At 40.6% G+C, this 23,519-nt stretch overlaps 1 pseudogene; it reads left to right on the plus strand.

Annotated features, from left to right (window-relative positions):
- The window catches only part of LOC131480289 (importin subunit alpha-1-like), an 86,042-nt pseudogene extending 66,830 nt beyond the window's left edge, over positions 1-19,212 (plus strand).
- The last annotated feature ends 4,307 nt before the right edge of the window (positions 19,213-23,519 follow it).

Here is a 23,519-nt window from a genome sequence, read left to right on the forward strand (position 1 = left end):
GCTGGAGTGGAGTTTTGAGTTAGTTATCTGATATGCAGTGAACACTTATCCCAGCTCATTGAAGCTGAATATTTAGAGGACTCACTGAATTAATTTGTGCAGGAATAGTGTTTTTTAGGGAAGCTATTGTAAATTCTGCACACGACGACTGCTTGGTCTTCAGACAGGAAAATGCACACTTACCGTGGATGTTGTTTTTAACTCCTTGCAAGTGACTAGAGTGACTTTGTCTTCTTATGCGCTTGTGTATCAGTGTGCTGTAGGCAACTCTTTAATAAACCCCATTCACAACTAGACAGCAATGACTGAGCCTGAAGACATCTTCAGAGGCCTTCTGATTCAGCTTCCACATCTCCAATGTTATTGAACTTCACAAATCAAGGCCCTCACCTCATCAGATGTAGGCCATGTCATTGAACCTGTGCTCCTAAGACCTACCCCCTCCTTCCGAGCCTGAACACACCTCCAGGCTTCCTGAAGCTGCAGTGCTCATGTGACTGAATACAGTTAGTGAATCATAAGCAAAAGCCACATGTGTTACTCCCAAACTTGGTCCATCCACAGCTCATGTGGATGATTTCTTACTTGTAAAGAGGGGAAAAGACCATTAAGGACCTAGTCTGTGGTCCTGGACTGAGGCAGGCTCGAGGACTGGAGAGTCTGGAACAAAAGGAAGCTCATGAGATAATTCTGATACCCTGGAGCCTGCGACAATGACGGATGAGAAGTATAGACAAAACTCAGAGAGAGAAAAGTTAATCAGAAGCTCCCACAGAAACCTTCTGAGAATAGCAGAACTAAGTTAGAGTCAAGACTCAGCCCATGGAGGGGTATATTATGGTGTGATGGGTAAAGCCATACTTTGCAGTCACAGGCTTCTGTTAGGTTTTAAATGCACTTAAAGTTCCTAAAGTTCTTGCCTTGTTACTTGCAGCTAATTTCCACAGCCAAGTCCTCTTTTCACGAATAGTTTACCATAAGCCAAAATCCCAGAGATGATGAGGTATTAGTGGTCCTTTATTTCAACGGGATAGGAACGGGAGTTGGAGTAGAGAGGGGGAAAAGTAGGGAAACATCTCCTGCCATCATGGCAGGATGGGGGCTGCCAGGGCAGGGGAAGAGACAAGATAGAGAGGGGGGCCCGAGAAGAGCCAGATAAGAAGGGAAAGGAAGAAAGAGCGGGAAGGAGATGGGAGGGGCCGTGTGGGCTGTGTGCTGGCCGCTGGGACTGGGGGCTGAAATTATGTGAGCACAAGTAGGTGGGTAGAGACTAGGGTTAGGGGCTGGAGAGATTGGGGAGTGGGATTCTCAGGTAAGACGCCAGGTTGCATCTGATTGGAACGAAGCGAATTTCGAGGGCTGTGGGGAGGGGGAAGCAGGAAGTGGCGCAGGAGCCAAGATGGGATGTTCAAAATCACTCCTCACAGCTTAACACTCTATTCGGCAAAGAGTTCAACAACTAGAAATGTGATGGGTGATGCATAGGGACAGCAGGTTCTAGTCATGTCTGCTCCACTTCCAACCCAGCTCCCTGCTATTGGCCTGGGAGAAACAGCAGAAGATGGTCCAACTATTTGAGCCCCTGCCACTCATGTGGGAGAGTAGTACAAAGTTCCTGGCTTTGGAGCAGCCAACTGGGTAGTGAAGCAGCAGGTGAAAGCTCTGTCTGTTGCTCCCTCTGTTTGTAACTCTGACTTCCAATAAAAAAATAACAAATGTTTAATAAAAGCCCAACAACTCACCCAAGAGGTCCTTGTCCTAGAAAGATGAGAAGTGAAGGGAAACAGGCCCATTCTCAATTGGTGCATTCTCAAGCTGCAATACGTAAGAGGAGTAGAAAGTGGCAAAACCAAGACAGTCAAAAGATTTGAAAGGTTTGGTTGAGATGTTGGTGGATTTTACTCTCCTGTGAGGTTGAGAAGTCAGAAGTAGACCAGGCTTGAAAAGGCCATGGTCATGTTCAGGCTTGTACAGGTATGGATGGCTGTAACCACCTGCTGGGTGATACAGAGCAGCTATGGAGAGATGACATCGTGCAATGTCTCTGTAGAGTTTGCTGCCTTGGGCTGGCTTTTACCCAACATCACAAAGCACAGGAAACCAGACCTAGAGAAAAAGTTAACAGTGAAAATCAATTAATGGAAAACACACGAAGAGAAATTTAGGTCGAGAAAGCAGATGCGAAAGAAATCTACCGGATGATTAGAATGCATCCACAATAATTAAACTGAGTTTCTAAAACTAAAAGATTAAAAGAAATGTAGTGAAAAACAGCATGGGAAATGTGAGGTCTTTACCAGCACACTGGACAAAGTTAAGGAGATGAGTCGTGAATTGGAAATCAGAAGTAGAATACACTCTATTGACTGTCTTTCTGATTATTAGTGAGAAAAAAATATGAGCAATATGCAGATATCCCCAGCGCAGTAGGAGACCCCAAACTGGCTCAGCTGGAAACCAATGTGGACATGTAATGCTATGCTGACCTCACCCACCTGTGAGTCAAGAGTGCACTTGGTTCCAACAGGGAATCCCTCATTCCCTCTGACCTCAGGGTACAGAGCTCACTGACTGCTGGGTTCCAGGCACCAGAGAATTCACCAAGCCCTGCACACAGGCCTGAGGACAGAAGACATTCTCACCTTGCCCAACCTGTCTCATTCAGAGTTGCTACACTGTGAGCTTTTCAGGACAGGTGAGGGTTGAGACAGGGCATGCCCAGAAACTCACAGTCATTAACACACAGCAGAGGATCTGCAGAGGCTGGCAAGCCATGTGAATAGTGAGATGACAGGCAACATATTAGCCATGGTGGTCACCTAGGAGGGGCCCCAGCCACTCCAGGAACCCTTGAGGTCCCACCTCATGGGCAACTTACCTCTCTCCCTGCCAGTTTGCTTCCCTGCATGTCAGCTCTGAATTTCCCGTGACATTTTCTTTTTATTTTTATATCTACAAATGAGAACTCAGATATGAAAAGCCATGCACAGCCTCCTGCCTGCATCAGTTGGTTCTTTGGAAAGATGTCGGCATTTAAATGCCACACAGTCTGAAGTCAGGACGAGGCCTGCCTCAGGCTTGTCTTGGGATCGGGGGTCAAGGGTCCTGTTCAGCTTCTGATTTAATAAGAGGATGGCTTTCATCCCAATACAAGGCCAGCAAGGTCAACAACAAGCACTCAGAGCCCCACTGGGAAGTAAAGGGGCCAGATGGTGATTACACTCTGTGTGTTTCTTGCAAGAAAAGCTACAAACTAAATATATATGTGTATATATGAGTTGTGACTGAAGTAGAAGCTGCTGTGAAGAGAGGCACAGGTCATGATGACTGCCCATGGCTTGGCTCTGCTTGGAGGGCATGCTGACTTGTGAGACACTTGTAGTTTGAAATGCGATCTGAAATTTGTCAGCACATGTCCACAATCCATTGGCTTATGCCAGAGACCACAGGGCTGTCAAGAAACACAAGCATTTGGTGGAAATGCAAACTGTGGCTCCTTCTTCTTGGGTTCTTTAGTTTACCACCCGGATGTTGCAGAAAGCTCTGGAAAAGGGTAGCTTACATTAGGCATGATGGCTGATGGGTGTAAAGGCCACAGAGTTTCATCAAGGGATAGGATCAGGTAGATCAATGGATCATGCTAACCTGAGTTTGCTCTATTATTAAATCTGGAGAAGCAATGTATAGCTCAGGCCCTTATCACAGGGCTCATTCGGACAACTTCCTTAAACCACAGGTACACAACAGGTGTTCCTCTCCCAACCTCATAGTCACACATGAGTCCTCAGGGAAGTCTTATCATCCTTTCCATATAAGATGGATGAGTGAGAAGTCCCAGGGAATAAACTGGGTCATCTCTTCAACAATGCTTCAAGGTGTGTGATTCATCCAGTCATTAAGACATTGCTGGAGACATCTGCATCCTATCTATGTATACCTAGAGCTTGGGTTTAAATCCTAGGCACACTCCCAACCCCAGCTTCCTCCTAATGCAACTCTGAGAGGGGAGGACAATGGCTCGCTGCCACAGGTTCTTCTCTCTCACCCTCACAAATGAAGTAACCAAGTATAAACAGGAGAATACCTAATGCTCCAATACTGTTCCTTCACAGCAAATGCTGATATGTGCCCTCTAATGATGGCTGTGGCCCTATCACTGGATTTACCTACTGACTGACTTGACTGCTATTCCAGTGTGTTCATGGCTGGAATTGTAGTTCACCAATCAACAGCATGCCAAGTTGTTGATAAAACTGGTGAAATCTGTGACTTCGTATCAATGTCATTCTATAAATGCAGATAAGCTGAAGCACCCCATGGTCTGTTCTTGCCACATAGATATCCGACAGTCATGGTTACAAATGGTCCCTGTGAATCTGTTGAGAATTCTTCTCTCCATATGTTTTTGAAACAAATTGTGCTTCTTTTTGCCTCTTTCTCTCCTCATTAACTTTCAAAATGTGTTTTTCTCAAGGTTCCACCTTTGGGGAAACAGCCATTCTTCCCCACTGGTACAGCATATGAATTTAGTGTTATTAGGAGCGCTGATTCCAGCACCATTCCAATTTGACATAATTCTTTTTAATGCTCAGAGTTTTTCATTTATAATTTCTTTTACAAAACGAATGATAATATAGTATTTGGTGCCTACAGGATTTCCAGTAAATGGGCTAGAACATTGTGTTCAGAAATGCAGATACTTCCTCTAATGGATTTTCCCATTGTGAAGGGCCCTTTTCCCCGACCTCTCATTTCACAGTCATGGCTCTCGCAGCTCTGAGCTGAGTTCTAACAGGCACAGGTGCACTGGATGCTGCCTCTGGCTTCATTTTTGTGTGAATCACAATGTCCTTGGGTCTCTATGTATGTATGTCTGTCTCCTGCCGTCTGTAATTCTTCTTTGGTGCTGGGTCAGTGTATTTTCCAGATGGAAGGGATTCAGCAGCCCTGTCTCCATTCCCTGAAGGATTTAGTGGAGAGTCCTATTGGAGCTGCCTTCTTTATGCTAGCCACTGAGTTACAAGAGCTAAGAGAGCTTTTATTTAATTTGGGCTTGCATATTTAGCACATTCAGTTTTCAGATGACCCTAGGGAATAGACTTAAGTAAATTAAGAGTCAGGGGGAGAGTGTGAAATGACAGGAGCAATGACTAGGAGAGACTGGATTCGAATGCTGGAGGATCCTGGAAGGAGCACCAGGGGAAGACATGCCTTGGCTTTATACAGCCTTGAGCTTGTCACATTGCTTTCTCCTCCACTCAGGGAGCTCCCACATACCCAGGTACCCATATAACTCACACACATGCTCAGCTGCTCACTAGCCCTCATCACTGATAGCTATGATTTCAGTGTGCCCCTCAGTCTATGTGTTGGTATTAGGAAGTGGGACCCTGTGGTCCAGTGAGAGGTATTTGAGTCATGGAGAGGGAGCCCTCATTAATGGAGTACCGCTCTCTTTTGACACTGATTTCTTGCTCTCCCAAGACTGGACAGACCAATACAGAGTGAGTTGTTGGAAAGGAAGCCTGCGTCTTGAATTTGTACTTGTACTTTCAACCTTGCATAGAAGCAGCATGAGACCCTCGCTAGATGTGGCCACCCCATCTTAGGTCTCTGAGGTTCAGAACCATGAGCCAAAGTAAATCACCTTCCCTTATAAATTACCCAGTCTCAGATATTATGTTGTAGAAATGGACAATGGATTAAACACTGCCTTACCTATACATTCACTACCTACCCCACTCATACACTCATACTTAGATACTATCTGTCCAACCCCCTAATCTACTATTTGTATATCTGATTACTCACTTTCTTATCATCCACTTCCCCACTCACCTAGATATCCACTCATTCATCCAGCCACCTTGACATTCACTTACTAATCTGGCTTGCTAAAAATTCACCCGCTCACCTGTCTACCTAGGTACTCACCCCACTTCCACTTACCTAGATGACAACTGAGCAACTCACCCACTCCCCTTCCACATACCTAGACACACACACAATCCTCCAGCCACCTGCACACCCAGTCAGACATTGGCTACGCTAACATTCATCTGGATACCAGACATTCATCCATTCCTGGACACCCATCCACTCATCCGGCTTAGACCTGTGGTGCTTACTGAACTTTATACTTGGCCCTGCTCACAAGTGGTTCCTAGACAACAGCCCATGAGACATTTTGCTTTGCTGTGGGCAGGCAGAGTCACCTGCTGTGTCCAGGCATGTATATGGGCAATTCTCAAATTGATAGTTCTCAAGTTGACAGCCCATACCTGACCCAATTGCCAAGCAGTACAACTGTGTCCAAGGGTTTCCTTGTGGTACTTTAATCTCTTGCTGGCCAACAATGAAATTTGACAGATATTTTCTGTTCATTCCATAATCTTCACACTAAATGTCATAGACATCTAATAATTATCTGTAGGGTTGGAAAAATACTAATTACATGTAGATATACATGTACAATTCATACATGTATTTTTGTATATGTAAATATGCATTATATGTGCATATAGATACATATATATATATACATATATACATACACACACACACACAAGCAAACGAGGAAAGCTGTGACTACACAGGAGCCTTGCCTCTTTTAGTTGGAAACTTGCCAGAGTATATTATCCGATGGCCATTTACAGAGTACTCAGCAGGTGGCAGATTTTACGTCAGATCCTGTGGAACACATAGCTTTTTTTTTTTTTTAAGATTTTATTTATTTTTTTATTACAAAGTCAGATATACATAGAGGAGGAGAGACAGAGAGGAAGATCTTCCGTCCAATGATTCACTCCTCAAGCGACCACAACGGCCGGTACTGCGCTGATCCAAAGCCAGGAACCTGGAACCTCTTCCGGGTCTCCCATGCAGGTGCAGGGTCCCAAAGCATTGCGCCATCCTCAACTGCTTTCCCAGGCCACAAGCAGGGAGCTGGATGGGAAGTGGAGCTGCCGGGATTAGAACCGGCGCCCATATGGGATCCCGGCGTGTTCAAGGCGAGGACTTTAGCAGCTAGGCCACGCGGCTGGGCCCGGAACACATAGTTTTAAACACAGTCTGTGCCTCCAAGAAATAGACCAGTGAAAACATTAATGGAGATAAAGTTTGACAAATCTCTAACAGTGGTTAAAAATGGAAGACAGAGGAGGGCCTTCTGCCTTGGCTTAGGGGGCATCGAAGACTTCACAGAAGGTGGGTAAGCTGGATTCTGCAAGATAAAGTAAAAGATGTGTAAGGCATACTCCAGAAAGTGGAGGATGTTTGTGAAAAAGCAGAGGGGTCTTCAGACTGTTTTTCATACTTACAAGTTATCCCTCAGCTTCAGAGTAGAGCATGAGATGGAAGTATTAAATGAGGCAGGAACACAAGAGAAGATGTGACAGAGGAGGCCTCATATAAAGCTTGAGACAAAGAGAGTTCTTAGCGGGCATTTAAAAAGTTGAAAAAAAAAGATCATATTGATATTTAGAAATTTACACTTGTAATTAATTCTCATGACACAGCATGACAGACTGACTCCTGAAACACATGCACCCATATCAAAGCGCTGGTTTTAGATCTGGAATATCTAATTCAAATCCAGCTTCCTGATGAAGCATCTCGGGAGGCAGCTGATGATGGCTCAAATGCCACCCAAGTGGGAAGCCAGGTGGAGTCTCCAAGGCTCCTGGTGTTAGCTTGGCCTAGCCCGAACTATCACAGTCCCTTGGAGAGTGAATCAGTAAATCAAAGATTCAACTCTCTCCTTCTCTCTCTCTCTCTGAAACTCTATCACAGAGATGAAAATAAACATTCAACAAGCAATGCTTATTGCAGAATGTGGGACATGATGGGAGAAAAGAGTGATGATGGAGTCTGGTACACGTAATGAGAGGCCATTAGGAATAAGAACACAGGGTGTCAATACAAGTTATCGGGGGGCAGGAATTCACAGGACCAGTTTTCCAGATGGGGAGAGTAAATGGTTGAGGAAAGATTAATTCTTCATAGCAGTTGCAAGGCAGGCAACACTCCCCATGACAGGCTGAGCGGGAAGATCCACGGGGTCTTGGGACGGCATCAGGATCTTAGTTTTGGATCAGTTGAGGTTGGGCATTTCTTCTACATGTATGTGGACAAGCATGGAGGGCAACAGGCTTTGAACTTAGTAACTTCTTAACATTTTAAGCGAAAGTACATCTTACAGCAAAAGCAATAAATATTGATTTAGGAATAAACTGATGAACAATACTAAAGAGTGTATTATAATAATGAGTCCTGTGAACATTACAAGACCCCAGAGTCTTCTCTGCATACATAAGCAAGCCAAAGTCTGTCTTCAAGTGTCATCAAGTCTATGCAATGTGACATTTGATAAGGTAACTTTTATCACTCAGTTCACATATTGTATAAAATCTTGCCTTTTATTTACTTATTTGGCTAGTTAAATTTCAATATACTTACTTATGTATTCGGGAAGGATGGAGGGAGAGATAGAGGGCTAAGTAGAGATGGGGAGAAGAGAGAGAATCCACCCCTCCAATGGTTCACTTTCAAGGGCTTGCAACAAGCAAGGCTGAGACAAGCCAAAGCCAGGATGCGGGAACGCTGTGGGTTTCCAGTGTAGGTGGTAGTAACCCAGCTATTGAGTCATCACCCTGCTTCCCAGTGATGCATTGGGAGGAAGCTGCATTGGGAGTTGGAACTGAGCATCAAACCCAGACACTCTGTACCAACCACTTAACCCTATTTGTTAATAGAAAAAGGCGTCATTGAGTTTCCTTCACCTTCCACTCCAATTCTCCTTCCCTGTAACATTCTTTCTCCATTTTCTTCTCCCCCTTCAGCGTTTGTCCCATGGTTTCTTGTTTCCCCTTATCCTATGGCTTGTCTCTCTGTGGCATCACTAGCGTGGTTAGACAGCAGAACTTCTTGGGGCATAGATTACACTGTGGCTCACCTCGCGCAAGCTGTGGCCCAGTTTCTGTGGTACGCCTCACTGTGATCACACTTTCTCCAGCCACAAGGAATGTGTATCCGGTTACTGGTCTCTCAGGCTGCCCTTAAACATGGTTTACTGTCACTATGTTGCTTTATCTTAGAATACTGGTTTCTCTCTTCCCTTTCTTATGCCTGCTCTGGTCCACAGTATTCTTGTTTCTTTGTTATAATAAGCAGTGAATTCCTATTCTTTCAAACCCAAACAAGGTTCAGGCCTAAATGCAATCTAAACATCTGGAAAAACTCACGCATATACATAAATAATGAGCCTAACAAAAATCAGGGAAAAAAAACCCTTATATTTTCCTTATATCAGATTTAATCTACAAACAACACTGGAACATAGAATTATTTTCTCTACACATTTTCCCTCACTGAATTAAATATTCCTTACAACACAACCTTAAAAAGTTTTGTGACTCTTCATTGCGTAACTGGTAAGTTAGAATTTAGCAATACGTAAACTGGAAATTAACTTATTTCCCTTGTTCTTATCATTACTGGGTTATAAAATTACTAGCTTTTCATCATTTTACTGGCTTTTGCTGGAGATGGTACAGTAATGCAGTGGGCTAATCCTCTCCCTGCCAGGGCCAGCATCCTATATGAGCACCGGTTTGGGTCCTGGCTGTTACACTATGAATCCAACTCTCTGTTTAAGACCTGGGAGGGCAGTACGGGGTGGCTCAAGTTTGTGGGACACTGTTCCCATGAAAAGAGACCTGGAAGAAGTTCTTGGCTCTCTGCTTTGGACCAGGCCAACTTTAGCCCTTGTGGCCATTTGAGAAGTGAACCAGTGGATTGAAGATCTCTCTCTTTCTGTTTTTCCTTGTCTCTCTATCATATCTTCCTTTCAAATAAAAATAAATAAATATATATATTTTTTAATCTGGAAAATCCATTTCCCAGTGTGCTCATGAAATAACTGGAAAGAGATGGTAATGATTGCCAAGTGGCCTATTGAGAACAGTTTTTAGGGGTCTGTGGGCTCTCTATACAAATGTGGGTGTACTATCCTATGGAAAATAATTGCAGTGTGGTACTGTAGTCAGTGAAGGATCTCCTTGTAACTGAATATCACCTTCTGTAATGGCCAATAGATGTATAGCTTTTTCATTCTCTTTTGGACCAATTGTAACATCTTCATTATTTCCTCATTAATAATGATATAAACAATTTTTTCAATGTGTATTTATTTTATTCCTGACTGACAGTCATGATTTTATCCTTTAAAACTTTTTAAACAAGCGTCGGCAAGTTATCCTAACTGGCTAGTTCTCCACTTCCAAGTGCAGGCATCCTATATGCAATTCATATCCAGGCTGCTCCATTTCCCATCCAGCTCCCTGCTTGTGTCCTGGGTAAGTAGCAGAGAATGGCCCAAGGCCTTAGGTAAATCTGCCTTTTCAATGAAAATAAATAAATCTTATAAAAAATCCTGACAAATTCCTATAGGAAAAAAAGATACTGTGCCAATGTTATGTGAATTGCTTTTATTTTTATGTCCTTTGCTATTACATTTTCTTATAAAAATGACCTTATTTCACACTCTTGTATGTGTGATGTTATTGATTATTTATTCACGTTAACATAGATGTAGTGTTGTTATCATAACTTGAGAGTTTGGTTAGGAAAAAGGGAATTGTATCGTTAGGTTGAGTCACATATTTTCTTTCTTAAGATTTAGTTACATATTTATTTGAAAGGCAGAGTAACAGAAAGAGCCATAGACAAATCTTTCATCTGGTGGTTTATTCTCCAGCTGGCTCCAACAGGCAAGGTGGGTCAGATCAAAGCCGAAGTCTGGAACTCCATCACAATTTCCCACATGCGTGGCAAGTAACCAAACACTTTATCTATCCCCCACCGACTTCCCAAAAGCATTAACAAGGAGCTGAATCAAGAACTAGGTGGCTGGAAACAGGATCAGTGCACCATGTGGGATGTCGGTGTTGCAAGCACCAACTAATGCATAGTACCACGACCGCTGTGTGATTTGTGCATTTCCAATCTCCAAAAATATTCTGAAAAACCATTACCCCACACTCTTGTTTCCTATAGAAAATATTTTCCTCTAAATACCCTTGTTCTTTTCCAACCTGTATTATTTTCATGATTAGATGGGAGTCAATATCAACTTCAACCATGGCTAGCTGAGTGGAGCTGTGAACCAAGCACCTGCTCTTTCCTTATCCTACTTTCTCCACACAAGCCAGTGAGTGGCTATGTGGGAGGCTCTCTAGGCTTCCTCTCAGGTATGCCTTGGCAACATCTCAGGTGCTGGGATGAGTGGTGATGGCAGCACACCTTCCCTGCTAATTTTGTTAGTTTATTTCCCAAGAGACTTAGAATTTACTTGGTAAATAGGGAATACTACTTCATTTATTTATACAACAGTCATTTGTACATGGTTTCTGTAGTGTAGTGGTTATCAGGTTCACCTGACGGCAGTCATTTGTGTATCTCTGTGCCTGAATTATGTATATTCTTTGATTATCTTTATTCTTGAGAAATTTATATGTTCATTACTCACAAGAGCTCTTGATATGAAGATGATAATGACCGATATCTGTCTTCTTATGTGTTGAATTTCTTTCACATTAAGAATTTATAGATTGTGAATATATACATGAAGCCTAACAGCAAGCTTCCAGCCAGGAGCTCCGTGGCTTGTTACTGGATTTATTGATAGTCAAGCATTGCAGCCTGAATAGTGAGCTGGAATGCGAATGTGAAAGTCAGAGAGAGCAGCCCTTTTGTGAACAGAGGCTGATTGGTGTTGCCCTTGTCCAACAGGTGCAGCCCCCCCATCCCGTCAACCTTCTATCTGCCCAATTTCTTTACACTCTGTAGAAGAGTATGAAAAGTAACCTAATTAAGTGGGAATTCTCAATTAATGGGAATTTCACAGACAAAACTGCTCTAGTTTAGAGATTTTATAGCTACAACATCAATAACGCACTTCTCCCCTACGGCATGCATTTCTTTGGATGCCTTTCATTTCACTAATTATTTATTCTGTTTGCAACCCTGGCATTTCCAGCCAGTTCTAACAGAATCTCTGCAATCTGCATTCTATTTTTAACTCTACCACAGACCATCCCTCTTGTCCTTCTCTCCATGTGAGGGTTCATTCCAACTCTGTTCGAAGTAGTTACAAAGAATGTCAGTAGGCAACCAGAAGGGAGTCGTCAATGTGCTTTTTTATGCTTGTGAAATTAAATTGTATGCTGCAAAATTTCCTTGAAAATCCCCCAAGAGGTCATTTTTGAGGATTTTCTTTGAAATACTTCTTTTGCAAATCTATTATGAGCAAAGTAATGAAGTCATTTGTCATTAATCACAATGACTTTTACGGTGTGCTTATCTAGAGAGGGCTTGCAAGAAGTGACTTCTGCTGTTTATGAAACTCATTTAGAGAAAGACCCTCACATTTGATGCAGGGGACAGGCATGGCTTTTCAGGAGCTAATTTGCTTTACTTCTGCAGCGTAATCTCTGGAAGTCCTGAGCTGCTTTGTTTGCCTCTGTTGCAGCTTCTCACACATAATATGAGTGGATAACAATACATACATCCCGGGGGTTGATGATATTGATATGAGCTTTATATGCCAGTGTGTTCATACCTACACACTTGTGTGCTATAAAAGTGGTAACCAGGCAGTGGGCAGCAGGATGGGACACTCAGAAATGGAGGCTCATGGAAATAAACAAGCACATATATGTGTCAGGTTAGTGAATAGTAACTGCCTTCTCTGAAATTTCTTCTTGAAGGATACCATGATGAGATAACAATAGAGGGCAGAGATTTACAGTAAGACATATTATGAATTATCTGCATGGGTCATAAGGAATCATTTACAGATCCTCATGGTCCAGGGATGCTTGTGTGTTTGTGTGTGATGCAGTAGGGGGGCTGGGGTCATGGTGGTCTGTTCTACTCTCCACTTGTCTACACAGTCAAATCTAGGCCAACCAAAATCTGGAACAGGGAGCTTCATCCATCTCTCCAGGAACCCAAGTGCCTTGTCCACATGCTGCTGCTTTCCCAGGCGCATCAGCAAGCAGCTGGATTGAAGACGGAGCATACAGGGCTGAAACCAGAACAAATGCAAGATGCCAATATCACAGAAGGCAGCTTAACCATCTATACCACATTAGCCCCACCCTTACCTCATGTCAGTTTAAGTAATATTATCCAGCCAGGGAAAAGGGGTCACTCAGAACCTGCCTGTGGTAACATGACTCCATAGCCGCAATCTGTGGTACAGCTCACTTTTGGGAATTTCAGGATAAAGGGTAAGAAGCCTAAATCCATCATGCTGAAATAACATCCCAATGCTTTAAACCATCATATTAATTTCTCAACAGTTTTGAAGGAGATAAACTATATTATGGGCATCTACAAAGTTAGACCCTACAGTAATCAAGGAGTTGCTTCTATTTGCAAGGAATAAGGAATAAGGTTCCCAGGCTTCCTCTGATTTATTCTTGGCTGTGTGGTCTGGAACTGAGAGGTGAGTGTATGCTTTAGGGGAAGAGATCAGCAGAAAATAAGATCTCTGCTGTTGCAACATGGGATTTACCAACCAGGAGTGAGACAGTCTCACCGTCCTCTTTCCTATTTTTCATGTTCAAACTCTGAAATAAGTAGACAACACATATTTTTCATTCCCCTATGTCAAAAGTAGAAACACAAATGAAGACAGGAAAGATAACTAAAGACTTACAAAAGCTAGTCATAAAAATTTCTAGGATGAGTGCAACCTCAGTCACCCCAAAGTGATAAGCTAGAACGGTAGGCACACCTGTTTATAATATAGGCTCACAATTGAGAATTTTGTAAAATTTTTACAGATGTAAAATTGTACTAAATGCTTAATAATAGAAATAACATCAGATTTATTTAAAATATTTCAATTTATTTAAAAGGCAGAGTAACACAGAAAGAAGGAAACACGGGTAAAGATAGAAATCTTCCATTCAATGGTCATGCCTTATATGGCTACCATGGTCAGAGCTGGCCCAGGCTGAAGTCATCAGCCAGGAGCTTTATCTGGGTCTGCCAAATTGGTAGCAGGAATCCGCATAATTGTACCATTTAGTGTTGTTGCCTTTCCCAGATCATTATCAGGAAACTGAATCAGAAAAAGGAGCAACCAGGCACAATGCAGTGGCTCAGTGGCTAAATCCTCATCTTGCAAGCTCCAGTCCCCATCCAGCTCGCTGCATGTGGCCTGGAAAAGCAGTGAAGGATAGTCCAAGTCCTTGGTACCCTGCATTCATTCCTGGCTCTGGGCCTCAGATTAGCTCAGCTCTGGCCCTTGTCATTCCAAAGGGACCCTGTCATGATACATGCCAGACTCTGGGGACCAGAGTGTATACAGTCATAGGTGAATAGATAGCTGACCTAATCCTACAGGATTGGCACACAATCCTCAGACTCCACCCCAACAGGAATAATGAGTGCATTGAGTGAAAGCAGTGATGGACTCCCAACACTCTAACTACACTGATTACTGACATCTGTCTCTCCACAGTGAGTCAGTAAATTCTGGAGGAGAGAATGTATTTTCAACTGTATAAAAGACAAGGAAAGACATCAAGAGATATGAAAAATCATGTCAGCACAACACCCCCCAAAAGAATGATCTTGAAGAATTTACAATATATGTCTTGAAAGAATGAATATAGACAGCTGAGTGTTTTCTGGAAAGCAATATGTGAGTAAAAATTGGAAGTTTCAGAAATAGGTAGACAATATAAACAGAAATGAAATAATTTCTGAAGCTAAAGAATACGATGACTGAAATGAAAACAATCAGTGGAAAGTTTCAGCAGAATAGATAATCAGTAAACTTGAAGACAGATCCCTTGGAATTATTGAGGCTGGGAACAATGGGAGAATCATGAGTTAGAGTGAAGAAGTTTGTGTAATTCATGAAACTTTATGAAGAAAAAGTGTATATATTTAGGGAATTTAAAAAGAACAGGGAAGAGGTAACAGGTATCTGGGTTAGTTTTTTAAAAGACACGAATTTCCAAATCTAGAGGCAGAAATAAGTAGGCAGATCCATGGAGCCAAGCAAAAAAAGGACATGCCAGGGTCTGGCACGATAGCATGGCAACTAAAGTTCTTACTCTGAACGCGCCGGGATCCCATATGGGTACCTGTTCTAATCCCGGCTGCTCCACTTCCCATCCAGCTCCCTGCTTGTGGCCTGGGAAAGCAGTCAAGGATGGCCCAGTGCCTTGGGACCTTGCACCCATGTGGGAGACCTGGAAGAGCTCCTGGCTCCTGGCTTTGGATATGCTCAGCTCCAGGCTTTGTGGCCATTCAGGGAGTGAATCATCGGATGGAAGATCTTTCTCTTTGTCTCTCCTTCTCTCTGTATATCTGCCTTTCCAGGAAAAATAAAATAAATCTTTTTTTAATTTTCTTTTTTTTATTGATTATTTTGCATTATGTGACAGTTTCATAGGCTCTGGGAATCCCCCCACATGCCAATGACATAAACACATTATATTCTCACTGTGAAAAGTTAATAATTTCTGCAAACAATGAAGAAATATGTGTCATCATGTAAAAGAATTTCTGCTGACCAGTCCGTGTATTTCCCATCAGAAATCTTGCAGGTCAGGAGGATAGGATAGAAAATTCACATGCTGAGAAGGAGAACCTGCAAAACAAGAATATTTGATATTACAAAGTTGTCCTTAAGAAAGGAAGGAGAGACAGGGCTTTGCCAGAGAAACAAATTCATGGCTACGAGGCATACATTACAAGAAAAGGTAAGGGTCCCTCAGGTTGAAATAAGATGACACAAAAAATTAAAAAGAAAAGTTATAAAAATATCAAACTCACTGGCAAAGTTAAATATAAGCTAAATGTCAGAAACAACATAGAACAAAATAAAGGCTGCAATGACATCATATTTTCTCTGATCGGTGTAGCCAATACACGTGGTACAGAAGCACAATTTATGTGAGTGAGGTTGGCTTTTCAAGATTTGGTTCTTGTTGACAGCTTTTGTCTACACTCTAGAGGAATGGAGGCTGGCTTTATTTTCTCCTGCTCTGTGTTGAATTCTTTACCTAATGGAGTGTTAAGCCTATGATTTCAAAGTGAAATGAAAATATGCCATTGTAAAATGAAAAAGAAAAAACAGAAGGAGGGATGGTAGAAGGGTGGGGAATGCTGGCAGGAAGGAGAATGGGATAGATGGTTTCTCTACACTCCTAAATCTGCAGTGTGAAATAGGTGCAATCTTGCTTATTTCTTTGTAAATACATTACAAATAATAGATGAAAAATTTACATTATCAAAAATTAAATGACAAAGATTGCAAGAAAGAAACAAATAGTTGAAAAATTAATCCATTGATAAAAGCAAACCTTTCTGTATTAATCAGTATTTTAAATGTGAATACATTAAAAAATTGGCAGATAGAAGAGAATGACAAATATTTGTGCAGAAATGAAATATGGATGAGAAAAACAATGGAACAGATCAACAGACAAAAGAGTCGCCTTTTTGATAAGATAAAGATGTTTGAAAGCCTTTAGTTAGATTAAGAAAAAGAATCAATAAATAAAATAATTAATAAAAGAGGATCTGTTATCATTGATAGCTAAGAATTTTAAAGGCTCAATTGAACTGTTATAAACAATTCTGTACCAACATATTGGATATTTTAGAACAAATGGACACATTGTTTCAAATTTATAACTTGCCCAAACTGAATCATAAAGAAATTAAAATGCGGATAGGCAAGTAATGAGAAAGGATTCTGAATATGTAATTAGAAACTTCTCAGTAAAAGTCTCCAAGACCAGATGGCTTCACTGTTGAAATCGACCAAATACTCAAAACTATGCCAATCTTTCTCAGGTACTTCAAAAAATATGAAGGCGATACAACAGTTCCAAACTCATGTTGCCAACATTGCCAAGACAGCAAAGTCGGTTAAGGATGCTCTCCAGAAAAGACCATTACAGGCCAATATCATTGAGGAATACGCAAAAATTCTGATACTCCCCCAACCCCCCGAATGGCTTAACTCTTGAATTCACACCAAATTTTCAAGAAGAAATGATTCATATTCCTAGACTCTTCAAAAATAAACTCTTTTTATAATGCCAGAATCACCTTAATTCTAAAACCAAGAAAATAATATAATTGCTATATTATAAAAAATAGAATAACAGAGCAATTCTTTGGTGAACATATGAGCAAAAATCCCCAACAAAATACTAGCTAATTGAATCCAACATCACATCAGAAAGATTTTCCGCACAGACCAAGTTTGATTTGTCCCAAGGATGTGGGGATGGTTTGACATACATAAATCAAAAAATATGACAGATTACATTAAGAAACACAAGAATGAAAACTATATGATTATCTCAATAGAGGCAGAGAAGGCATTTCACAAAATAGAACATCCTCTCATGATGCAAACCTAAAGAAAATTAGGTATAGAAGGATCATCCTTGAATGCAGTGACCGCAATGAATGACGAACCCACAGGCAGCATCATAGTGAATGAGGAAAGGCTGGAAGCATTTCCTCTAAGATCTGGAGTCACACAAAGATGCCATTGTTACCATTCAAACATAGTTCTGCGAGCTTTAGTCAGAGCCAGTAAGCAAGAAGAAATGCAAGGGGTACAAATCATAAAGGAACCAGTCAAATTATCCCTGCGTGCAGATGGCATGATCCTATATATAGGTGAATCAAAACACCCCACCAACATGCCATTGGTACTCATGAAAGTGTTTGGAAACGTCATGTGATATAAAATCAAAACATAAAAATAAATAACATTTGTATACAACACACACACAAGGCATAATTAAGAAAAGAACTGCAAGATCAGTGCCATTCCCAATAGCTAGAAAAGATCAAAACACCTTTAAATTTATCCAATGGCTGGAAAGATATCCACAATGAGAATTGAAAACATAAAGGAAAGGAGTTCTTTGAAGATGCACACAGAAAGATGTAAATATCTTCCGTGTTCCTGGATTGGAAAAAATAATATCCTCAAAAGTTCATACTATACCCTTAAATAGCAGAATGGTGGGTTGATAACTGTTTTCAGAAGGACTATTTTATTGCGATAAAATAGGGGATATCAGTAGAGGTGGTGGGAAGGGAAATCTCAGAGCCTTTGGAACTGTATCATAAAATGTAAAAATTAATTTAAAAAAAAAGTTCATACTATAGGGTCCACACAACCTCCTGGGGACTCGTAAGTCAGCTGTTCCTGATATGTCCTCTTGGCCTGAGGTTACTTATGTAACCTATATGGACACTTTCAAGCATTTGTTTTCACAAGACTCCTGCACCCCATTAGATGTTATTGGTCAGATTTTTTTCTACTTCGGTTCGTCTCCTGCATCACGATGAGCCAGAAGTATTAGCAGATATCTGCTGGGTGACTTCCTACCTTACTGATGGTCCAAATGAAAGGATCAAAATGGTTGTGAAAACAAGAGCTGTGTCCCAGCTTGTGGTGTTTCTAGGAGTTAATGAGTTGCCAGTTGTGATTTGTGCACTGAGAGCCAAAGGGAATATTGTCACAGGGACAAAGATGAACAGACACAGGTTGTGATCAATACAGGAGCACTTGCCATGTTTCCCAGCCTGCTGACTAACCCCAAAAGTAACATTCAGAAAGAGGCTACATGGACAGCGTGAAACATCACAGATGGGCATTAGGATCAGATACAGTAAGTCATGAGTCATGGATCAGTCCCATTCCTCATCAGTGCTCTCTCCAAGGCAGACTTCAAGACACAAAAAGAAGCTGTCTGGGCTGTACACAACTGTAAAAGTGGCGGGACAGTTCAACAAATGTGTGTACCTTATGATTTTATATCACATTTTTGTGCTATTATAGAACCATTGATGAACATTTAAACTGTGAAAGATACCAAAATTATTCTGGTTATTCTGAATGCCATTTCAAGTATCTTAGGCTGCTGAGAAATTAGGTGAAACTGAGAATCTTAGTCTAATGAGTGAAAAATGTGGTGGCTTGGACAAAATTGAATCTCTTTAAAACCATGAGAATGAAACTTGTACAGGACTTCACTAAACTTGATTGAGAAACATTTCTCTGCAGAAGAGGAAGATCAAAATGTGCCAGACACTAGCTCTGAAGGTTATGCCTTCTGAGTGTTGGATACGACACTGGGGACCTTTAACTTTTAAGTTGTACATCTAAGGCATGCCCTGTTTTGTTTGTGCACTGTTGGGTAAAAGTTTATCTTTCTGTTTCTCTACTGAGACTTCTTTAAATGAAGTTTGTTCTTGCATTACTTTTACAGAAAAACTGTACTTGAACAATTCCAAACTGTACATACAGTATGAAGCTTGTCCTATGAATGTGTTTCTTATTTCTGTGAAATTTCATAATTTATAGTGTCTTGTAAATAAAGATTTAATTCCAAAAAATATTTCACTCACCCAGAATGATTCTAAGTATGAAGGGCATTCTTACCAGATCTAGAAAACAGCAACATTCATATGAAAACACAAGAAATCTGCAATAGTTAAGGCAATCTTAAATAATAAAAACAAGGTTGGGCACATCACAATAACAAATTTAAAGACATATTACAAAATAGTGACGATCAAAACATCCTGGTGCCAGTACAAAAATAGGCATGTGGCCCAATGGAAAGAACAGAAACACAAGAACTTAGCCCAGATATCTATAACCCAAAATCTCTCCTTAGAGAATGAATTTCTCTTTAACAAATGGTGTTGGAAAAAAATGCATCTCTGTATGCAGAAGTATGAAACAGTACCTAAACTCTATGCAAAAACTTAACTTACAGTGGATTAAGGATCTAAACCTAAGGCCTAAAACCATTGAATTACCAAAGGGAAACACAAATGAGCCACGGGAAGACACTGATACAGGCAAAGACTAATTGGGCATTCTTATGTTTGGTGAAATAAGCCAAACAGAACAGACAAGAATCATATTGACTCTTATTTGTGGTAATAGGAATATACAATAAAAATTACATGTATCTAAGCGAAATTGACATCCTAAGATTTTGTTATTGTCTCTAGCCATGTATGTCTACACACCTAAAGGATAATGGTCTTTCTGCTTTTTACTTGTTTTGAATTCTTCATTTAGTGGATGATTGAACTTACAATTATAAAGTAAGTTGAAAGCATGTTATCAGAAATAGTAAAAGAAAAAAAAGTGAAAGAAAGGAGCGGGTAGAGTGCTATACCATCCTATGCTTAAAATTGTAAATACAGAATACATGAAATCTGTTCTCTTGATATCAACAAATATTAAAGGAATTTACTCCATGACTAAGTGGGATTGCTCTCTGGGAGAAAACGATGGTTCAACATATTTCAATTAATATATTGAATCACTACATTAACAAAAAGAAGGGCAAAAATTCCAATAGATGCTGCAACATGATTAAGCTTAATTTAATGTTTTTATCAAGAACAGAACACTAAAGCCTTACATATTAGATAAATGTTGTTTAACACAAGACTAGAACTGCCTCACCCTCAATGGTGCCTCTCCTCCACAATGAGGCAAACCTAAAGATGCTGAATGCTTATTTGGTTGAAAATAGCACTAGAAGGGCTAGCTAGAACAAGTAAACAAGAAAAGAAATAAAAAGCATCCAAATCAAAAAAAGAAGAAGTCAAACTACCCCTCTTGGCATCAGATGTGGCCCTATTTATAGAAAACTTTAAGACTGTGAATAAATGTTACAATTCAGTTACAAAATACAAAATCAAAATACAGATATTATACATATTTCTCTATACTAAGTAATATTTATGTGATTAATAAATCAAAATAGCACTTGTACTCATGATACCAGCAAATAGAAACCACTAGGGCTAGTGTTATGATGTAATAAATTAGGCCACAGTTTAATCCAGTAAGAGCACTGGCTAGAGACCGGGCTGTTCCACTTATGATCCAGTTCCTGGTTACTGCATCTGGAAAGCCAGCAGAAGATGGCCTGAGTCTTTGGGTCCCTGCACTCTAGTGGATGAAGCTCTTCGCTCCAGGATTTAGCCCCCTCATCTTGGCCACTGCAGTCATTTGGGAAGTGAACCATCAAATCTATCTGTTTCTCTGTATCTTTCTCCTTTCTCTGTAACTCTGCCTTTCAAATAAATGAATCATTAAAAACAAACTACTTAAGCTTAAAGCTAACCAGTGAAATAAAAGATCTACACATAGGAAATGGTGAAACACTGATAAATGAAACTGAGGAATATACAGACAAATGGAATGTATTAGTTGTGTTTATGGAGACTATTGGAAGAATCAATATTCTCAAAGCATCCATGCTGGGGATGGTGTGTGGCCTTACAGGTAAAGCCACTGCCTGTGAAGTTGGCATCCTCTATTTGAGGCCTGGCTGTTCCACTTCTGATCCAGCTCCCTGCAACCGGCCTGGGAGAACAGCATAAGATGGCCCAGGTTCTTGAGCCTCTGCTACCCAAGTGGAAAACCCAAAAGAAGGTCCTGGCTCCTGGCTTCAGCTTCGCCCAGCCCTGGTTGTTGAAGCCATTTGGGGAAATGAACCACCAGATAAAGATTTTCTCTGTCTCTCTCGCTTTCTGTAACCTTGACTTTTTCTTTTTAAAGATTTATTTATGTTTGTTTCAAAGGCAAATTATAGATGGAGAAGGAAAGCTAAAGGGAGGGAAGGAAGAAGGGAGGAATAGAGTAGGAAGGAAGGGGGGGGAAAGAGAGAGCGAGAGAGAGAGAGAGAGAGAGAGAGAGAGAGAGAGAGAGAGAGAGGAAATTTTCCATTAGCTGGTGCACTTGCGAAAGGATACACAACAGCTAGAGCTGAGCTAGTCTGACCAGGATCAGGCAGTTTCTTCCAGGTTTCCCACATGGGTCCAGAAGCTCAAGGACTTGGGCAACTTTTTGCTGCTTTCCTAGGCACGTCAGCATGGAGCCGGATTGGAAGTGGAGCAGCTGGATATGAATGAAAACCGTGAGGGATGTTAGCATTGCCAGTGGAGGTTTAATCTATTATGACATAGCACAGACCCCCAAAACCTGACTTGCAAAATAAATAAGTCATACTATCTGTAACAATATGCAAATTTAACATATTGTCTATCAAAATTCCAGTGATGCTTTTCACAGAAACAGAAAACAATTGTAAGAATTGTACGGAATTGTAAAATATCCTGAGTTGCCAATGCAATCCTGAAAAAGAAACAAAAGTTGAGACTATTGTATTCTTTAATTTAAAATTATAATGCTATAACCTGTGCTATAGCAGCGCGGCACTGACAAAAGAATAGATATGCGGATGAATGCTACAGCATAGAAAAGCAAGAAAGAAGCTCAAACATATAAGGCAACTAATTTCAAGAGCACACCAGAAAGACACAGTGGGGACAGGATTGTCTCTTCAATAGGTTATGCTGAGTAAAATGATTATCCATGTGCAAATAAAAAAGGCACTGGGACCTTATCTCACACATTGCACTACTTAAAAAGAATTTAAGGCTTCAAGGGAAGATATGACACCATAAAACTCTTAGGACGGCCCTTCAACCAAAGCTCCTTGACATTGGTTTTGGCAATAATCTTTTTTTTTTTTTTTAACATGTTAAAAATAAATGCGATTTCTTAACCACTTTCTGTGACCCCCCATTCACAGTTCAATTTTAGTTTATATACTACAAATGACATAATATCCATAACATAACATGATATGCTTAACATCATATCATATTAAATTAAGGCAAACATGTGGTATCTAACCTTTTGGGATTGGTTCATTTCCCTTAGCATTATGGTTTCCAGTTTGGCCCATTTGGCCACAAAGAACTGCATTTTGTTTTTTTTAATAGCTGAGTAGTATTCCATGGAGTAGATGAACCATAGCTTTCTTATCCAATCCTCTGTTGATGGGCATTTTGGCTGTTTCCATGTTTTTGCAATTACTGATTGTGCTGCTATGAGCATAGGAGTGCATGTTGGTTTCTCATAAAACAAGTGTTCTGGATATATTCCTAGGAGTGCTATAGCTGGGTCATACGGTATGTCGATTTTGAGTTGTTTGAGGCAATAATCTTTTGGACAAGAAGCCAAAAGCACAAATGCAAAAACAAGCAAGTAGGAACACATCAAACAAGATCACAGCAAAGAAAATAGATAATGAAGAAATATCTTAAAATCATTTGTAGGATAAAATGTAAATATCCACAAAAACTGTATGTATATCCAGCTAAACTGACATCTTGAAGCTTGAGAGTCTGTCATTCTTGTCTCTACCCGCTGCAGAACAGGGACAGAGATATAAATAAAACACCTTTTATTTATAGAGCTCTTCCCAGCATTGGGCCTGTGATCATACATTGAAGGTATTTTGCTGCAAGAAAGTAAAAGAAAGGGGAGGGAATAAGAGAGAAAAGCAATGGTGTATTCTTGGAATCATGTGAAATTCATGAAATCTGTTTTCTGTATACTAACAGACAAAAGTATCAAAATT

The sequence above is a fragment of the Ochotona princeps genome, chromosome 5 (genome assembly GCF_030435755.1).
Source record: "Ochotona princeps isolate mOchPri1 chromosome 5, mOchPri1.hap1, whole genome shotgun sequence".
Taxonomy (NCBI): domain Eukaryota; kingdom Metazoa; phylum Chordata; class Mammalia; order Lagomorpha; family Ochotonidae; genus Ochotona; species Ochotona princeps.